A 14782-nucleotide genomic window follows, 5' to 3' on the forward strand; every position below is an offset into this window, starting at 1 on the left:
GTTGGCCGTTGATAGCTATTTCAGTTGGCTCCTGTACTCATTTGTCATACCCTCATCAATGTGTTTATTTTGTTGTTGTTGTTTTTTTTTTTTTGAGTACTCTCTCTTTCTTATATTAAAAAATGCTTCACATACTTGTATAGTTCTTGTCCTAGCATAGGATCAACCATCGCTGCAAGCGTCCCTATTCTTTATTGAGGAACAGTATTAAAAACCAAGATCCAAGTGATAGATATGCTTGTCATTATTTGGGTGTCACTTTCTTTAAAAATTCTGAGCTAACAGAATACATAAATATATAACACACATAATTTTTTATTTGATTATAGAAACCTATTTCTATGAGAAAAGCATTTACATGTTTCTGATTAAAATTTTTCTACCCAAGTCTAGAAAGGTATTTTGGTTACAGTTGACACAAACATACCTTAGCTTTTGAAGTTCTCCTTTGGTATGAGAAGAGTAAGTTGGTCTAAAAATCTTTCTGAGCTCATAACTGAGCAGTTACATAAGTTATACCCGTTCTAGCTTTATAAATGACTGTAATGATCACTATTATTTTGCTTTGTATTCTACAATTGTTCCATGGATCTTGCCCAAAACAGGAAAATTTGACTTGACCATAACAAATCTTCTTTAAAATAAAAAAAAATAATTAATGTCATAAAAAATTAAAATCTTAAGTCCTAAAAAAGTGAAATTGGAATACAATTTAGAGACTAAGATTTCTGGTATTTCTATTTAAGTCCCTTGTTACTTGATCAATTGACTATTATTAAAAAAAAAAAAAAAACGCTGTTAGAGCTGCTTGGGTGGCTCAGTTGGTTAAGCATCTGACTCTTGATTTTGGATCAGGTCATGACCTCAGGGTTAAGATTCTCTCTCTGTCCCCCTCTTTCTGGCCTCCCACCACCAAAAGCAGTTAGAATCAGAAACTTATAGCTAAAACCAAGCTTCTTACGATATCTATAGAAAATATAATTTAAAATGGCCCAAATTCTATTTCCCAGAAGTAAGTGGATTTTTAAAACATGTTGCAACAATAATAAAATTGGTGACCAGAGTCATTCCCTTTCTTACAATAAGTTGCAACATTAAACTAATTAGATTATATTCAATTTCAATACTCAATTTGTTGCATAACTTGTAGAATAAATATAATTATTAGATGCTAAGTCATCAATAACCCTGTCTCTTATCTTCTTTTGTATCAGAAATCATGGAATTCTAGTTTCTGAATTGCTTCAAATATATGTATTTAAAATAAAAATAATTTTGTTCAATATAGATGAATATGCTACAGAAGCCAAAAATCACAAACAATTTTTAAACTGTACTTTAGTTTGCATAGGTTAGATTAAAAGACAGGATTGTCTCGAATATCTGCTTATGAGGTTACAAGGTCATTGAAATCATTTTAATCCGATATGCTTAAAATGTCTTTCCTATTCTTATGGGATGTATGTAGTACACATCCATTTAGCACTTGTATGATAGACACATAATGATCGTGATCATCCATTTCAGATAATTCTCTGTAAGTTGTCAAATCTTGCTGAAAAGGCATACCCTGGAGAAGTGACTTTTTTGCTTGCCTTGCAATTCACTGACTTAGACGGGGATTTACTAGAAGTTGTAATTGGCTCTTCTGATCGACAATGAAGACCACATTTCTTAATGCTTTGACTCTCTTTGTGGATTGATAAATCCTGTGAAATATGGCAGTAGGCTGAAGTAAAGTCTGCTAATGTGAAGGAAATGTGAGCTAAGGACTTATTAAACACTGTAGGGTGGCAGTAGACTCATGTTTTTGCCCCAGTTGTTTGCTAGTTCATTTTATCTTCTTTTGGAAAGGTTCTTAATCTTTCCAGCTCAATAAACAAAATAAGAACTATATTTACTTGACATATGATACATGACTTGGTTGTAATAGGCCATTTTTGATGGGAAGAGGCAGTAACCATTTGTTAAATGATACACTTGGCTCCAGGAAGAGTTAATAAAGTTTCCCCAAAGCACTTAACCTCTTTCAGATGAATCATTTATACACCAGAAGAAACTATCTCAATGGTTATCAACACTAGGCCTAACGCTCTAAAGGATACCAAATCATTTGGTTACCTATCTAAAATCTCTAGAAGAAAATCTTCTGAGTGACTGGCCTTAAATTAATTTTAAATAACTGAATTCTGAACGTGGTACAGAATAGTTCTTATTTTTTTTCCCAAGGAACATCTTTTGCATAGTGTACATTTTTTAATGATAAGACTTTAGGTCTACAAAGTAACTTTAATTTGTAAATATTCATAAGCTATAATTACTAATTAGTTTTTACCTCCTCCTTCTTTTCTGTAAGTATATTCCTTAATCCCCATTCTCTCAGTAGGAATCTAAAAAGCCAAAATGATTTTTTCCCAAAGGCTTGCTTTCATCAATAATACAATTAGGGATAAATCTCATAAATACAGAGAGTAACTTGCTTACTTATCTCAGTACATAATTATATATTCAGAAATGTACACATGCATAAAAATATACAGATACATGAATTTCTTTCTTTCTCTTTCATTCCTCCCTACCTCCCTTCCTCCCTCCTTTCTTTTCTTCCTTCCTTCTGGATGTCTATCTATATCTACCTTTACTATATGTAATATTGCAGATACTGTATGACAACACATAATAAATATTAGTGAGGGTTGTTTTGAAGTAAAATGTTTATTTATTTTTTTATCAAGAATCTACATATCATTTGCAACAAACCAGCCATGAGTTTTGCTTGATGATGAAAGGATAGAAGGTGTTGCACTGGAACAAAAAGCTCCGCTATCCAACTAAATCGATGTGAAAATGTGGCAGGTTGAAAGAAGACTACATCAAAAAATATTTTAAATTCTGTAATACAAATGTGAGAACCATTTGTTACTATTATAGTAATTGTTTCCTTTTTTGTTTCTTAATTGTTTACATTTCTAATTTTAGAAACAAAAATAATCAGTTCAGTGCTTTTTTTCAGGTTATAATTTATACACATTTTACGTGGTCTTATTTAACCTTATAATCTGTGAGATACAGAAAGCAGACATCTTATTGCCATTAGTAGATGAGAAAACTATATTTTGGAAAATTTAACTCAGTGGTCAAAAGACACATAAATACTAGGAATGTGTTAGAATTGTGTCAACACCATCTTTGGCCTCAATTATTATCTTGCTATAAATATTGTCATTACTGCAAACACATAAGTATAATGACATAAAATATTTGGGCTTAAATGTAAAAGTGTGGTTTTTCTCAAGTGCATTTAGCTATTATTGTTTTTCTCACCAAAATATTATCACACTGAATACCTCAATTCCTCTTCAACAACAGATTTTTCTTAAAAAAAAGGAAAAGAAGATCACTCTTCAGATTAATATAACTGAATTTCAGTAATATTTCATTATTACTTTTCATTTATTATTTATTTATTTATTTATTTATTTATTTTTTACTTTTTAAAATCCAAATTAGAGATTATAACTACATACATTTTATCCTTTACAGATCTGGGAACAAAAGATGTTTGAGCAGGCGAAGAATGCCTCTACTTTTAAGGCTGGGTTAAAACGTTTTCCCATTTCTTTCAACAGTTGATGCTAAGTCAGTTGCATAATTAGATTGGAAAATGTGCTTTCTTTCTTGTGTGGTAACAAAGAAATTTTGTGTTCTCCCTAAGTATCAAAATCTTTAATAGCTGTTAATTATGTTTTAAAGATTTATTTACTTTTTAGAGAGAGAGAAGGAGAAAGAGGGCAAGCAGGGGGGCAGAGAAAGAGGAGAGAGAATCTCAAGTGGACTCCACGCGAACGTGGATCCCGATGCAGGGCTTGAACTCACGACCTCCAGATGGCAACCTGACCTGAAACCAAGAGTAGGATGCTCAACCAACTGTGCCACCCAGACACCCCTTAATAGTTGTTAATTGTGTTTTAAAATGTACATTACATTTTCCCTAAGATACAAGTGCCATTCTTATTAAGTAAAAACACATCAAAGTTAGCAACAATTAAACACATACACACCCAACTAGGCAATGAAAGTATTGGACATTTTTTGTTTCTGTTTTCTTTTAACAAACATTTCATTTTAGAATATATTTGGATTTTTAAAATATTGTGAAGTTGTGAAGTATAGAAAATTCCCATTATACTTCATACCCAATTTCCTTATTATTAATATCTTGCATTAGTATATTTGTTATAGTTCATAAACATATGTTGATAAATTATTACTAGCTAAAGTACTTTTTTCTTAGTTTTTAACTAATGTCCTTTTTTTCTGTTCTTGTATCCCATCTAGTATATTACACCATGCTTAGTTTTTATATCTACTGTTTTGATAATTTTGACTTTATCCTAGCCTACTAACTATAATTTTCTCTTTACAATCAGATAGAGAAGCAGTGTGTGTGTGTGTGTGTGTGTGTGTGTGTATCTCCCAGTACATCATTTATTTGTCCAGACAACTGCATCACATCTAGCAAGGTGATCCCCTGCATTATTTCAGGAGCTATATACTTTCATCTTGGCTTGGTTTACTTTTCATTTCTTATTGCTGTAATACTGATAAATAATTAATGTCTAGCACTATTGTAACACACTCGCATTATCTTCAGAGAAAGTAAAACATTATATACATGAACAAGTGTGTCTTGGATGTTGCCCTGAGGTAAAAATTGTAAGTGAAAAATAAGTATTATTGTATGTTTGAATCAGTAGATTGTTTTGGAAATTTCAAAAAACATTTTATGGAGTAGATTTTTGAAAAATAACATTTGTTAATTAAATTTAAAGTTTGATTTTTTTAAAGGTTGAATTTTTGACTAGCTAGGTTACTTTTTAATCAATTATTTAGGTATTTGGTCTAGGTGATTGTCCTGACCCAATAATTAAGACTTTTTAAAATACAATATTTTGCAAAATATTACAATATTTTGTCAGGACTCCTCTCTCTAGCTGAAAAAGATTCAAGATAGCCCACTTTATATAGATTAATTCTATTGTTTGTTTCTTTTTTTAAGAATTTATTTATTTATTCATGAGAGACACAGAGAGAGAGATTGAGAAGCAGAGGGTGAAGCAGAGGGAGAAGCAGGCTCCGTGCAAGGAGCCCGATGTGGGATTTGATCCTGGACTCCAGGATCACACCCTGGGCCAAAAGCAGGCACTAAACCACTGAGCCACCCAGGGATCCTTATTGTTTGTTTCTTAACTGTCATTTTGTAGTCAAAAACCCAAAATTAATTTGTAACTTTTGTTTGTGTCAATCTCAATGACTCTAATGAATGTATGACATGAAAAAATAAACCAGGGAAGGGCATAGGGAATGCTTGGTGGGAATAGTATACAGAATTCTAAATGAGATGTGACTAAAAAGGCTCGCTGAGAGAGAATTTTTCGCACATGACATATATTCTAACATATATTCATTTATTCACTTTTTTATTAATATTTTCCTACTTTTGTATTTTGAAAAAATAAAAAAAAACTTCAGAATAGTCTAAAGAAAAGTAGAATGAATATCCTCACAATTTTCACCTAGAATGTAACATTTTGGCACATTTGCTTTCTCTTTCTTGGCTGAACTATTTGGAAATAAGTGCATATAGTAATACAGTTAAATACTAAATATTCAAGCAAATGTATCTTAAGTATAAGGATATTCTCCTACATATTCATGATATCAACATGCACCCTAAATTTTAAATTTTAAATATTATTTACTCATATACAGTCAAAATTCAAATTAACCTGATGTGAGAATAATATCATTTAGGGCCAGTTTTGCTTTGTTGGAATAGGCTATCATAAGATATTTCATTATGTCTTGCTACACTAAAATGTTTTAGTTGCTTAAAACAACAGTGGTTTATAATTTCACATGATTCCATGGAAGGAAGGAAGGAAGGAAGGAAGGAAGGAAGGAAGGAAGGAAGGAAGGAAGGAAGGGAAATGTAACCATTAAGTAAAAAAGAGGCATGATCTCCAGTTTCTACAGAAGAGTAGGAAAACCTTGCTTGCTTCAAGTTGTTAAACTATCTTCCCATCATGAAGGTAAGAGAAAATGTACTTTTCCTGACAGTGAGGTCGATGAACAAATCTAGATGGCCCCTCAGCCTCCCACCCCAGCTCTTAAGCACTCTGCAACTGTTTGTTCCGGTGGAGGCAAACATCTCTCTGCTACCACAATAGCCTTGAATTAAGTTTACCTTGCCTGTTGAACTTTGACAGATGCAAGTTTTCTTTGGCAGTTGGAAGGAAGGAGAATGAAAGTGGGGAGAGAATGGGTCAGGGAAGAGAGGGAAAGCATAAAGAGACTAGAAGGGAGTATAAGTTAATTATTTTAAAACCTGGATGTGAAAAAAATGTTCTTCCTCCATTTTTAAACCTGCAGAGTGTTTTGGTCTGTGAACGAATCATGGATTGTTCAACTAGTCCTGCACTCATAGACATTTGGAATATTTCCAAACTTTTGTAATTACAAACTATACCATAATAAATAACCATGCGCATGAGCCTTTTCATAATTCGGTAATGTTGCCTAGAAGTGGGCTTGCTGGGTCAAAAGCTACATGCATATATGATTTTCCCAGTACTTCTGAATTCCTCTTTATCAGGATTGTACCATTTTTTATTCTGACTGCCAACATAATGGAGAGCTTGTCTGTTTCATGGCATCCCCCAACACAGTGTATTGTCAAATATTCGGGTTTTGGCCCATCTGTTAGATGTTGAGTGGCATCTCTATACAGTGTTCATTTGTACTGCTCCTACTACAAGTGGGATTGACCCCAAATGTTGCCCAGCTCTCACAAGAGATAATCCCCGTCGAGTCTGTCTCCTATCTATTTCTCTTCCTATACCTTCACCTCTGACTTATTCTTAGATGAGTCCTCCTCATTCACTGAGATAATATACAAAATAGGATGATGATATCCATTATTCTTAACATCTCTTTGTATCTGTGTTTATATAATCTACCTTAGGAGAGTGCAGACAGTGGTTTATTATTTTAACATTAAAAACAAACAAAAATCCCTTTGTTGACACCACTAGCCCTTCTACCTTTTTAAATTTTTATCTGCTTTACAAAATAACTCTTCAAAAATTATCTAGATTCTCTGTCTTCACTTCCTCTCCTTCTGAGTTTCACTCTTGTCCCTTCACCGGAACTAATCTTGCTAATTTTCCCAATGTCTTCCATGTTGCTAAATCCAAAAATCAGTTTAGAGCTTTTCTTATTTGACCTACCAGCATTTTTTTAACATAATTCATCACACTCTTCTTGAATTATTGTCTTTGCTTCCAAGGCAGCATAACCATCTTATTTTCTTCACTATGAGATGATTTCTTCCACTGTCAGGGCTGATATTTTCTCAACTCAAGACTTAAGAGCTCCTAATTCTGGAGTGCTCTAGGGCTCAGTCTTTGGATCTCTTCCACTCTCTCCAGAATCTCTTGGGGATTTCATCCAGTTTTATGGCTTTAAATACTAGCTACATGATGATTAGTTACCAAGAGAGGCAGGAAGCATGGCTAATAGACACACAGGCTCTCACTATGTATTATTAGCTCTTTATCCTTAAAGCAAATACTTCTTTGTGTCTCAGTTTCCTCACTATAAAATATTGATAATAGTATCTATCTCATGAGAATTTTGTATGAAAAAAATAATTCATACATATAATAGAAAAGATAGTTCCTGATATATGATAAGTGCATTATAAGCATTGATTCATTCTTTTATTATAGTTTCAGGGCAATTACCACCTCCTGAAAACGCAGACTAGTGTATTTAGATGCTTTTTGAACACCTTTGCGCGATTATTTTGTTAGGGACTCCTATCATAACATGTAAGAATGCCTCTTGCATTTGTGCCTCAAGCCTGCCTTGGTGGTCTTCTCCTTTTATGTATTGGAGAATTCTGTTCTTTCTGGTGAGCAAATCTTTCTCTCACATCCAAGTGTGATATGTCACCGAAATCCTTTTGACTTTGCTTTCAAAAATCAATCAATAATCCGATCATCTCTCCACCTCCATTGCTATCGCTCTAGTTGGAGAGAGCATCATCTCTTATCTCGATTCTTCCTCCCAACTGACCTCCCTGCTTCTGTCCTTGGCCCTCTTTTTTTTTTTTTTTCTTTTTTTGCTCTTGGCTCTCTTGAACATAGATTTGCACACAGCAGCCAGAGTGATCCAGAATATATATGATCTCTTCTTTTGCTTACAATTCTCCTAGGACTTCTCAATTCAAAAAGCCAAACTCATTGTCATGGCTTACAAGATCCCAGAGAATATACTGCCACATGCCTGACCTCCTTGACCTCTAACTCTGTGACTTTCCCTGGCTTTTTCTTCTCTGTCTTTATTGGCCTCATTCCTATTCCTGCAACATTTACCTATGTTCTGCCTCAGGTCATTTTTTTTTCTTGTTGGTCTTTCTGTCTGGAATGCTCTCTCCACAGATATCCACATAGCCTGACTTTCTTGTAATGTTAAATTCTTTACTCAGAAATCAACTTGATGAAGAGATCTTCCCTTTTCATACTATTTAACATTGAATTCCTTCCTTCTACCACTTCTGCAGTTTTATCTGTTACCTGTTTTATTTCTTTCATTAGCACTTTTAGCATCCTATATGCTGATTTTTTTCTAGTCTATTTTATATCCTTCTTTCACTAGAATGTAAATTCTATGGGGACTCCTAATCCCCCCTCCCATCTTGAATACTCAGTATTAGAATAGTGCCTGGTACAAAGAGGATATTTATAAATATTAACCAAACAAATCAATGAATTAAGTAGGACATTACTTGCCAAAATTATAAATTTTGGAGACCACTATATATTTGAGAGGCACTTTTCCAGAATAAATAAAAAAAGTATTCAGAAGCATTTGTTCACATTCATATTTAATAAATTAAACATAGAGAGGAAAATTAAAAGATTTCATTCTATATATACATATATATGCATTTATATAAAAGTAATTATATACACATTCCAACTGCTCTGTGTATAGAAGTTATATACTGTGCCAAAATCGCTCAAAGATAAAAGAAGTAAAAAACAATCACTGCATCCGGAAATCACTATTGATATTTTAGCATAGAATTCCAATAATTATATATATATATGTATATATATATAAATTTCAGAGAAATTAGATTTTTTAAATGCATATATCCTCATTATAATTACCAAGATATTTGCATTTTGACAGACACTGTGTTGGATATTTATCATGAATTATCTTATATTTATCTGTGTTTTACACATGGAAAACTATAATTTTCTCCTTCTTGAGTTTTTTTTTCCCCTTCTTGAGTTTAGATGAGACCAAATAATCAGCTTTTGTTAATGCAATGTGAGCAGAAAAAATGTATCTCGTGACCATGATGAAGAAAGGAAATGCCCTTCAGATTCCCCTTCTCTGAGTTTTGTGGAGGTGATTCAGCTACAACTGAAGCATCCTGGATCTCTGAGTTAGTGCATGGAGACCAGATGCCCAGACTGTGATAGGTTCTGTGTAAGAGATAAACTTAAGTTAGTTTATTAAGAGCTGCAAGTTTCTTGCTACTTCAGCACAGTTTATTCATTTCTGACTAGTACACCTATGATGACATTTTCCCTACTTATTAGTTATTTTTCTTAGATAATTATTTTAATTTTCACATATTCTCACATAGATGCTTCAAAATATAAAAGTTAATAAGGCAATGAACACAAATGATGACACTTACTGCCCTAAAATGGCTGGCTATTTCTGGTTTGCTTAAGAATTCGTTATTCCTCTAAAGAAATTATATGCCCTCATATTCTCAATCTGATTCATTGCCCTTTGGTATAAAGTCCATTTTGGACTCTCAGGTAGCATGCAAAATATTTACCTCACTTTTCTATGTAACAATATTGGGAGATTTCCTTGGGTATTAAGTAGCAATATCACTTTCTCAACTAAAGACCTATCTATTCATCTGGAATAATCACAATATGACCTCTGTGATCCATCTGCCAGAGAAGATTCTAGTTTGGTCCAATCAATTTCTTCTCCTGCCTTAATTTTGAGGCAGATCCTTCCTGAAGAGACATTGTTTCTTGTGTTGTAGTCAGAATCAACAGAAAACGAGATGAAGAATGCCAAAGAAAAGTGCTGGACTAGGGCTAGGGTAGTGATGTTATGTATGACAGATGTGTTAGCGTAGCTGCTGTGCTGTATAACGAAGGTGATCAGGAAAGAAAATGCCGTTTATGGAATTTGATTCAAGCAAATAATTATTCTTGAAATTAATTTTTATTTCTGGACTGTGATCTTTTGACCAAGGTACAGATTGAAGATCTGGCTATATTTCATATTGTAGGAGAGTCTCCCTTTTTCTTTTACTCATGATTTACACTAAGGTTTTGATGATCTATGCCTTTGTTTCATGTATCTTGCTTGAAACAGATTTGCGATTACCTAAATTTACCTCAATTTTCTTTTTATTTTTCTCAAACTCACATTTTCTATTTCTGATTGTATCCACAGGTAGAAAAGGAGTCAGACAATTATCACCTAGAACTCTAACAATCATTGTCAAAAATCCGTCATTCAGATAACTCATTTGATCCTGTACCTACTGGTATAGTGAAAATGAGCTGCTTTTCAGATTATTAAATGACACTGTTGGAGTTTTGTAGTCATGGTTCTGTTCTCTAGAGAGAAAATAGTTCAACATTACTAAAATTCAATTATAAAAAATTAAAACAAATCAAATTTGTCATGAAGAGTTCAAACAAATTCAGTTTGCTTTGATAAATTCAATGCTAGTTTTGATCAAATAAAAATGTGATACTAGGGATCCCTGGGTGGCGCAGCGGTTTGGAGCCTGCCTTTGGCCCAGGGCGCGATCCTGGAGACCCGGGATCGAATCCCACGTCAGGCTCCCGGTGCATGGAGCCTGCTTCTCCCTCTGTCTGTGTCTCTGCCTCTCTCTCTCTCTCTCTGTGACTATCATTAATAAAAAAAATCTTTAAAAAAAAAAAAAATGTGATACTATTTTACCAACAATCATAAAAATGCAAACCAGTTTTGTCTTCAGAAAATCTCTTGGAGACAGTTAAAAGATATCTTAGTGAAAACACAATTTATATTGTATCTTAATTTTATAGCCTAAAGGGAGAAGTTGACTGTGTGTATTGTATCAGCATACAGATTGTATGACTAAGTATCTTCACTTCCAGAATAGTTCAATATTTACTCTCTCAGTGGAAGAAAGTTTTATTTTTACTAGTTTACCCCCAGAAAATGATGCATATAGTTGTATCACACCTAGCAGACAAAAGAAAAATAAAAATGTAAAACTGCATATACCAAACCAGTATTTAAATAAATAAAAATAAATTCAAGACTCTAAAACTATTTTCATTAGTAAAACTGGTAACAGCTAAGAAAGATTTGGGTTTTTGTTTCTGTTTTTTTTTTTTTTAAGATTTTATTTATTTATTTGACAGAGAGAGAACAAGTGTGCACAAGCAAAGGGAGCAGCAGAGTGAGAGGGAGAAGCAGGCTCCCCATTGAGAAGGGAGCCCCATGTGGGGCTTGATCCCAGGAACCTAAGATCATGACGAGGCAAAGGCAGATGCTTAACCGACTGAGCCACCAAAGCACCCCAGTTTCTGTTTTTAGTAAGATTGTAGGAAATCTTAAAACCTCATGTAGTTAGTAAAAGGACAAATTTTTGTATTTCAAAAATGTTATTTTTACATATAAGAAAACACCATTTTGCATATGTATTGACTCAGAAACTCTACAGGTAGAAATTTATCCTCAGAGAAAATAATTATGCTTTGTGCAAATATTTTGAAGCTAGAATACTTATAAAAATGTGTTTATTATCACAATGTTTAAAAATGACCAAATAGGCTTAAACAAAAACCAACAATAAATAATAATTAAAATATATGAGAATATAGTCATACGATGGAAGACCTTACTTTATTAATGTTACATAATAGAAGACTATTTACTTCTTTGAAATGATCTTCTTTGTACACAGAAGAGCAGGCCATTTTGACATTATGTTATTATTCTTTATATGGGATATATATATATATATGGTATGAATATATTTTTGTGCTATAAATATACATACTATTCACACAGATTATGTGAATACAAAAGTTACATAATCTATTATTGATGATGATTATCTCTGCTGTTTGCATTATGTGCTGTTTTAACTTCCTTCTTTTAGGGTTTATCTTGATTGTTACCCATTGAAGTTCAATTGGAACCTTTGCTCAAAGTCATCATCACCACTCCATAGCCAGAGCCCATGAAAAAGCTACCATTTTGAATGTTTCTGTTCCCTGTTGCACTAACAGAGAAAGAGATTATGTGGCAAATTATCCCATTGGCTCTTTAAAGTATGTACAGAAGTTAAACCTGGCCAAAGCAGGTCTAATGGCCACTGCAAACTTCAAAGAACATGGAAACAAGACATTCTACTCTGCATGTGCCTACAAGAATGAACATTGTAGGTATTGTGAAGAACACTAATGACTCCCACACTTAAGAGGAGAAAGAGAGAGAGATGGTGTGGGGGAAATAGTGAGAGGAGAAAGAAGACAGGTAATAAGACATTTTGATCATAGATACTTGTTCACTTGACAGAAATCCATTCCTTGTGTGGAAATCGCACCTATCTCCCTGAAGTTTTCTTTTAATTAAACTTCCTTGGTGGTTATCAAGGATCTTAGCATTATTTTACCTGCAAGTTTATCTAAGAGAAAGAGAGAATGAGACACACATACACACACACACACACACACACACACACACACACACACAGAGGAGATAAAATTCATTGAAATAAAACCAAAAGAATGTTAATGAAAGTAAAACAGAAAACATTGAATTTGAGGTCCACTACCTTATTTGCATCAAGTTCAGCTTAATTTACATTATTCTCATGTAGTGTTCATCCATCGTGTTATAGATTACATTATAATTATATAACGTATATTTAATGGACAGTAACGAGTTAAAGATAAAAGTGCTGAGAGAGTGTTTCTCTTGTTCTCTGCCAGCCGTAGGCCTTTGATATATGGCTACTTTGATTTAAAGAAACAGAGAACATATAAATAAAGGATTTTCTTAGTTTCTTGATGAGAACTGTCTTCTTTGTGGAACTACACAGAAGTTAGCCATTTCCTATCCAAAAAAATAGATTTTCTTGTGGGTTAGATAAATAATTTCTCCTACAACACAGAAGGAGAGAGAGAAAGCTTCAGAAAGACACAAGGCATCAGAATACATCATAAAGAGTGTATTCCCTCAGCAAAGAAGCTAGTGATGCAAAGAAAAAGGTTCATGATATAAGATCCAAAGCAACTGAAGGCTCAATGGCAGGAATAGAACTCAAGGTGGTAAAGAGTGTGTAGTGTACAGACAGCAAAAGATAGGACAATTTAATCAATGAATTAGAAAAAGAACAGTTTAAAGAGAAGAAAGAAAGAAAAAGGAAACCAGTGGGTTCTTGAAGATTGGACAAAGCACTGCAAATCTAGTAAAATCGTAATAAATATCAATCTGCCACCTTCAGAAGGAGCATCATAGAAGGCTAAAATACTTCCTTTCATAGGCAGTGGCTGTACAAAAGGTAAGATCAATGTAGCCAGTCAAATTGATGTAAAAAATACAGAACTTTCTAAAGTGGGCAAAAGAAACAGATTTAGATACCAAATGATTCCAAGGATAAAAGAGGCAAACATCAACTCACATGAGAGTTTATTTATATTTCTAATTCATATTTCTATATTTAATTTGACTACTTGTAAATATAATTATATACATAATGGGCCCAGAAGTTAATGAATGGGCAGATTGTCTTTAAAAGCCCAATCTCATTAAAAGTCCAAGATAAGTAGCTTACTTAATTTTTTAAAGTTTGTATTTAAATTCCAGTTAGCCACATGCAGCGTAACATTAGTTACAGGTGTACAATATAGTGATTCAACACTTCCATATGTCCCTACACCTGGTGCTCATCACAAGTGCCCTCCTTAATCCCCATCACCTGTTTCACCCCTCCTCCCCCACCTCCCCTTGGTAACTATCAGTTTGTACTTTGACAGTTTTTAAAACAAAATCATGGATCTATCTGATCCCAGATTAAGACCATCCTTTTTGCCTAAAGCTCTCCCGTCCACCAGTAAAAGAAACTCGGAATTAAGTCCAAACTGAAGCAATTTGACTTAGCTGATATGAAATTCATAGAGAGACACATAAGAATGTGGCTAATTTGAATTCCCTCTGGAAATGAATTATTTCTGTGGCTAATTATTTGCCTCCTGGAAAGACTGCAGGCAGCTTTGAGTGCCATGTGGTCCCCACAGGGAAACATTTATTAGGGACAAGGACACAAGATGATAATGACATGCAGGCATCAGTCCTAGAAAAGCAATGTTTCAAATACATGGTCTAATATGGTTGGCAGTAAAAATATAAATGTTTTTATGTAGAAAGAAAATTGGAAAAGTTAGATTATTTGATGTTACTAAAAAGAGTTACATGGTGGTATTGAGTAATATGGTGATTATGGCTACTATTATCATTAGGAATTATAATGCCATTGCAAACAGAAGAGCCATTCCAAATGCACCACTTGGAAAGATCATATTCATCTAATTAGGAACTTTAGGGCTTTATTTGCACAATGAAAACATATGAAATGCATGAATAAGACCATTAATTATATTTC

The 14782-nt window shown here is 33.5% G+C and overlaps 1 long non-coding RNA gene across 2 annotated transcripts in view; it reads left to right on the forward strand.

Annotated features, from left to right (window-relative positions):
- Positions 1 to 14782, forward strand: part of LOC144287955 (uncharacterized) — a 245867-nt gene that overhangs the window by 100804 nt on the left and 130281 nt on the right. For both annotated transcript variants that reach the window (XR_013355833.1, XR_013355832.1), the window contains exons 3-5: positions 2736 to 2905; positions 3544 to 3639; positions 12275 to 13681. This is a non-coding gene — a long non-coding RNA (uncharacterized LOC144287955). The remainder of the gene's footprint in view (positions 1 to 2735; positions 2906 to 3543; positions 3640 to 12274; positions 13682 to 14782) is intronic.

This window comes from Canis aureus, chromosome 17, assembly GCF_053574225.1.
Source record: "Canis aureus isolate CA01 chromosome 17, VMU_Caureus_v.1.0, whole genome shotgun sequence".
Lineage (NCBI taxonomy): Eukaryota > Metazoa > Chordata > Mammalia > Carnivora > Canidae > Canis > Canis aureus.